Source organism: Platalea leucorodia (genome assembly GCF_965183815.1).
Source record: "Platalea leucorodia genome assembly, chromosome: 3".
NCBI classification, from domain to species: domain Eukaryota; kingdom Metazoa; phylum Chordata; class Aves; order Pelecaniformes; family Threskiornithidae; genus Platalea; species Platalea leucorodia.
This window is the reverse complement of record NC_138825.1, coordinates 12,006,770-12,013,713: the sequence shown is the minus strand read 5'-3', so window position 1 is coordinate 12,013,713 and position 6,944 is coordinate 12,006,770.

Sequence of the window (6,944 nt, the reverse complement as noted above, 5' to 3'; positions counted from 1 at the left end):
ACATAATTAAATCAGGAATATTTTTTTTTTAATACGGACTGATTTCCAATGAAGTAAACTTACAGTTGAGGAAACAATGAGCAACACTGGTAACTACTACAAAATAAATAAATATATGATTTTTTTTTTAATTACTTATTGAAAAGTGATCTGGGAAATACAGGGAGCTAAAGATGGATTTTTATTTTTCTTAAATTTAAGGGAGAGGAAAGAGTCTACTAAGATGAAAGCATGAGAAAATCTGACTACAATGAGAATAATGGGAATAATGGAATTTGAACACTGAAATAAGGTGTTTAGATGAGACGGTTGAATGTGGATGCAGTCTTTTTTTTTTTTTTTTTTTCCTTCCCTGAGTACAGCAAATGAAGTGCTTCTGTGATTAAATGACATTGCATCAGGCTAAGCCATTAGAATCCATTAGCTCATTTGTATAAAGGCTCAGGCCTTTGCTTCTAAATCCAGTTGGGAGGAGGAAATACAGGCCTTTGGATAAAGAAGGTAAATGAGCTATAATTAATGCACAAATTATAATGTTTATCTTCTAGAGGATGGAGTCCCTTTTTCCTAAATAAAAAAATTTGTGCTAGTTGGTTACTTGGACTGTATGCACTTAGACTTGGATCCCTTCTCTCCCTACCCAGTTTTATTTTGTTATGTAGGCTTGAGTGAAATGTAGCACTTGACAGGAGTGGTGATAACAGAATTCCTGACAATCCTTTCCGCTTTTCAGTGTTGGAAGCACTGAAAGCCAAACTTGAAAAGAGTTTTGGCTGGAGAATACAAGAAAGATGCAGACTAGAATTTAGTAAAACGTCTGTGTTAGGTACGCAATTCAACAAGGATCCACATGCAGGTACTTCTTAATTTTGGGCTTTGTGATGTGGTAATGAGCAATCCAGCTCTTATCTGGTGCTGCTGTTGTGCTGATCGAGCTGATGGTAAGCAGTTTACTCCCTGAAATCTGACCTCCTTTCCCTTCCAGCTTGTTACACCTCATATGCATAAAATTTCCACTGTAGTTGCGTTTGCCTGAGGGCACCAATCGTAATGAGTTCATGTCTACACTGAAGTATTTCCTCATCACATCATAATCATGAAACCAACTTACAAGCAGATAGGGCTGGAAGAGGTGCTTAATGGATCCCGGTTACGGACAGTAATGCACAGAGGTGGTCTGAAAGGAGGAATGTCAATCAGCATGAGCACAAAACATCACTCTTCAAATTTTCTTCAGCCTCTTCCTCAAACTTTTTAAAGCTGTTGCCCTCTTTCTTGCTGGATGAAGACGAGAACAGGAGTGGGAGTGAGAACTTAGTAAAGCATGTGCGGTTCTGGAGGCCAAGTCATGGCCCACAAGCCCTGTGCTATGCAAGGAGAGACATCTGCTAGTGGTTTTCCCAAGAAGGAAAGTTGAAGAAAGACAGGGTCGGGAAGAGCCAGTCTTGATCTTAACCTCACAGGAACATTTTGATGTCTTGTTTTCCTGTAGCTCCGCATCACATTATAAATTGTATGCTGAGAGAGTTAAGCAAATTCTCTACATGTTGGGGTGATGAAATACTGAGTAGGTCAGTTTTTCTTTTCTTTTGTTGTGCTCAGACCAGGTCTTTGGTTGCTAATCACAGTTTATAATATTTGTATTGGCCCAGCCTGCTCAAAGCAGTGTTTAAACGACTTTGGCTAGACTCTGCTGAGGGATGGCTGAACAGCACCTTGTGGAGTTTGCACGCCAGCCTTTTGAAAAGATTTAGTTTGTTTTCATTTGTCGATGAAAACCTTTGTACCCTAACATGTGACTGAACAAGGTGAGTTGGACAAAAGCTGGTCTTCGTGCATTAGCCTTCACTTCAGGATCTGTTAACACTTCTGTAAGTATGGAACAAACCTGTGTGATCTCAAATTTTGCTCCGTTTTCCATATTTGTGTGTTACTGCAGTTATCTAGCTCCCTTTTTTTTTTTTCCCCCCTTAATTGCCCTCCTGCCTGAGGACTTCAGACCATGAGTTACGGGCTTATAACTCGGCACCCTTCCCTGCTGCAGGGGCTGGGGCACTTGGTAGCACGCAGGATCTTTGCTCTCTGAAGAACTGTGGAGGGAGGCCCCAAAACTTGCCCGTGTAAGTTTATAGCCCAACTTTCTGTTCAGGTCAGCAGTAGCATGTCTGGTGTGTGTTAACGATCGCAGAGGCCTGACAAATGTCACTCGGTTCTGACCTTAGGTGTATTGGGATGTCAGTTTTGTGGTGGCATAAAAGGCATTCATTCAGCCCTGAAGGACAACGAAGAGATGGGATCTCTCCTGCTGCTGTTGGTTGAGTTCTGTGAAGTTACTGATCTGAGGTCAGGCCCTTCTCTCCCTCTTACCCTGCTCTCTTGAGAGGGGATTCATATGAATACATACTGAATTTCCTGTTAAAGATCTATCATGATAGAAATTTGCACAATCTCAAATTTTATAGAGAGAAAATTCCTAATCGGTTGTCTAATTTCTAGGCTCCTTGACTCCCTCTGTTTCTTCAGTCGGTGACCTGCATTGCTCTTTCCAGTCTTTGCTGCTGAGCTCCCTATCTAAATGCATCCATCTTTCTTGCCTTGTTGTTGTCATGTCTTTGTCCCCTCTGTCCCGTGTTGTCTCGGCTGTGGTGGAGGTGAAGTGCTTCCCTCTCCAGTAAACCTCAAGGTTTACTGAGAAACAGAAGCACCTCTTTGGATTCACTGGAACAGACGGATATTCCCCTCTCTAGCAAGTGGATTTTGGTTCCCTCAGACTGGATAGTCTTAAGGTATTTGATTTTTGTGGCTTCATGTTCAGTGACAGACCCTTGGACTAGGGAGCAAAGAGACAGTTTGGACAGTGTTCACTGGGAATTCACCTGGGAATTCAGCTCTTGAAAAAACCAAAAATCAATGACTTCTATCAGAGCCTGATTCAAACTGTTTCAGACAGTGGAGTAAGGGGGGGGGGGGAAGTGCTGAGCTGCAAATCAAGCTGTAAACTTTATGATTTTAAAGTTAGCTTTTCTACTGTAATTGCCATTGTCATTTTTTTAAACAAAACTGCTCTGGGCAGATTTGGAGAGAGTTTCTACAAGGGTTAGAAATAATCCCTAAATATCCCCTGTTAGGTTTTAAAGCCAAGAGCTGCAGTTTAGTATTTGTTCCAGCTGTATTTTTGTGTACTTTTCCCCTCTTACTCCATCCCTCTGGCTAAATTTTGACTGAATTCTCCTTTTTGCTCTTTCTGCTGTGCGAGGGGGTTGTACATGATTCATTCATTTGTGTTTCCTCGTGTGGCTGAAATGTGTCATCTGTTTTTTCCCCACTACTCCTACCACAGCCACTGATATTCCTGCTCCTCCAGAAAAGTCAATTATCTCATGATGGTCTGAATTTTGTCTTTTTTTGGGGACACCAAGCATGTGTTATGCTGGCAGACCGGCAAGAATGCATGTGTGATGAGTATTTGAAAGCTCTCCTTAAAACCTATGCCTTCCTTTTACGAAGACAAGCCTTCCATTTGTGCAATAAAATTGAGTTGTAACTTCAGAAAACAATGTCATCCTTCAAGTCACCTCCTTCCTGTTTTCTTACCTGTAGGATCACTCAGTTTCTTTATGTTTTTGTTATATTTCATGCTCTTATTTTCCTGGTATCCTGTAACAGATTGTTAGCTGTTGTGATAGAGCTGGAAACGGTTGTGGGATTTGTGTTGAGTCTATATAACTACTCAGCCAAGGCTAGCATCTGTCAACTCTTTACAGAAATCAAACCTGAAAGTTCATCTTGTGAGTAGAGGCAAGATTAAAAATACCCAAATTTAGACCCAAATTTTACTGAGATTTGAGATATTCTTCAGTAACGTTATTGAAGAAAACAGAAGCACATTTGTGTACCTAGAGATCCCTTGTGTTTTTCTTCTTTTCCAAAACCTGCATCATGGTTTGTATTTCTTACTGTCCCGTATTCAAGCACATGAAAATGATTTTAAAAAGGGGAGGGATGGGAGGGCGGGATGGGACAGGACATAGACAAAAATCCCCACTGCAGACATTGCAAAAGCTTTCAGGTAAGCAACAGCCAGGGTAGGAAATAATAGCCTAAGCTGAAGGAACAAATGACCCCTGACTAAGATGGATCCGTTGTTATGCACAGTGTGAACTGTGAGGGAATATTTTTTGAAGATGTAAAACCAAAGGAATTTGTCTGCTTTCCTTTCCCTTCACTCTTTCTGGTATGTGAGGAAACAGACTTCTGCTTGAGACGTAGGTTTGGCAGCTGCCCAAGAGACCTGAGAGAGAAAATTTCATCATCTTGTTAGTTGTTGACCACTTTGCTTATGTGAAAATAAATGCCAGAGAAGGCAGTGAATTGTTCTGTTTTTCTTAAATCTATCCTACTTTGTTTTGATACAATCCCAGGTGCTCAGCAAAAATACTAATGATGTTTAGATGAAGATAATGATGAAAAAAGTTATTACATTATCAAAAAGGTTGAAACCTAAGCCATGCTTTAAGATACGTAGAAATTGGATGAGTTTCAAGAGGCGAGCTGCACAGCCTAGCTTTGCTCATGCCCTTCAGGTTTCAGAGAGGTTCCTTGTTGGAACTAGTCTGAGAATTTATTCTTGTTATTAGAGCTGTCATCCCATCTCTGTATAAATATAACCTGGATTGTTCTAATTTACATTCTAGGAAGAGCTGTATTGGGCCAAACCAAGGCTAGATTGGTCCTTCAAGCCCTCAGAGGAAGCACAAAAATGCTTCTGGTAGCTCAGGAGAGCCTTTAATTATGATTGGAAGTTTGTTTGGTGACCACAAAGTTGATTAGAAGTTGACCATGGTGGTTAGTGATGAGCAACAGAAATATCTTCCAGGAATTCGTCTGGGTTTTTTTAACTTCACTGCATGCTCTGACAAGGAGCTTTGCAGCATAATGATGTGCTGTATGAAAATTCAGTATCTGGAACTCCAAGAATGACAAAACCATTAGTCAGATGTCTCCTCCCTCCCTCGCAATTTGGAGTGGACATAAGTACTAACCTCCTTCCTTATCAAAGCCAGTAATCTACACCTAAAAGCTTGAAGAATTTACTTGAGCAGTAGAAACTTGCTTTTGAGCAAAACACCGTGTTGTGCGAGACCTGCAGCAACAGTGTGAGTAGTAGTATGTACGTATGGCATACTGTCACTCTTCTGCATCTTCTATGCCTACTGAGTAAAAGCCTGCAGTGCTACTGAAGCACTCTCGGCATGGAGGACAGCATGCACTGGGGCAGATGTTGCCCCCTGAGAATCTATACGACACATGGATTTAGCATGAAGGGTGTCTTTATTTTACTGTCTATCTCTATCTTTTTGGAATGGACCATTCCACCACCCCTGGTGGGTGTTAGTGGTCCAGCCATGGGTGATGTAACTTAAACCTGATGCCCTTGTGATCTTTTAGTAACAAAATATAACAGGAAAAATTGAAAGTTTTATGGGTAGGCGGTTGTTGGTTACGTGATGCATTGAACAGAGCTTTCTTTCCTCCATGAAGTATACCTTCATGTGATATGTGTCAGCAGTTCTTATTCAATGCGGATTATCCATGTATCCTCCCGTAGCTTCCTGATTTTTAATTCCTATCCTTTCTTCCTCACAGGAAAGCAAGATAAACCATATTAGCTACAAGTGAAAGAATATTAAGTGCGAGAAGATTGGGTTCAGAGCTGCCTGGAAGTGAATGCCACAGTAGGGGCATTATGGAGGAGTTGTCTTTGGACCTCTCATTGAAGCATCTCAAACTGTTTCAAAATATTCACATTTGATCTAACTTTGGAACTGATTTCCTACTGCTTGCCACACCAAAATTACATTTGCATATGCCAAAATTTGTCATATTTTCCAGCTGTCTTGTGTGTTGCCTGAGCCGTACTGTGTGATGTAGTTGCAGTTGCCTGCTAGAAAGTTTCCCTGCTCAAGGAGAAGTGAAATATGTGCCTGTGTCTTGGGAGGAAGAACTGGCATGGACCCAGCGTAGTGATTCTCAGACGATGCCTGGTCCTTTATCCCATTTTTCCAATTGGCTCCAGCACATGTGAGGTTCCTCTCACACGTGCACGTGCTTTTCCCCTACTCTGACTGTGTTTCAGGGCAGGAGAGAACATGGACCTCCTGGTTCTGCTCTCAGTTGGGTGGTTAAGAGTGTAATATCCTTTCCCCTGGTTTATTTTTGCTTGTTCTCAGGTGGTCTGTTTGGGGTTTTCCCTGTTTTAGGGTATTTGTATGTAGGTGGTGTTTAATGCCAGGGAGATCTGAATCATTCACTCAGGGTAATTAATACTAACCTAATTACGTGGATAAGTTTTGCACTGAAATTTTTAATGGTACTTAATAATTAGAAGAGTTCTTAATTCCCCACCTCTATGATTCAATCCTTGCCTTTCATGCCTCCAAAGAATAAGGGCACTTGATGAAATGAATTCCCTGTTTATTTTGTGTTGGGTAACTCTCCAAGTCCCTGTGCCTCTTGCCTGGAGAAGCAAGGGAAGTTGCTGCAGTTGGACAGAGAATGCCGTGGTTGAATTCAGCGACACTATATTGTCCCTTATCTAAACCAGGAGAGGACATCAATGAACTTTGTTCTCTGTAGGAGACTGCAGAGATCAAACGAGGATAGGGTGACTCACAGACTACAGCTTTGTCCGTGGCTGTTGCACACAGTGCAGCTTTCTGTTCAGGAAATCCTTAAGCCGTGTTTGCTAAACGGGGAGTGTGCTAGAGAAGATACATCTTTATATGCCATCCTATTTACATCCATCCCCAAAGTGTCTGTCTAGAGAAGAGGCTCCTATGTAATCTGGCAGAGTTATCCTTTACCTTCTTAACTGATGAGTGTGCAGGGTTGTGTCCTAAAGCACTACGGTAAACAGGAGAAGCCCAAATGATAAAGACATCACC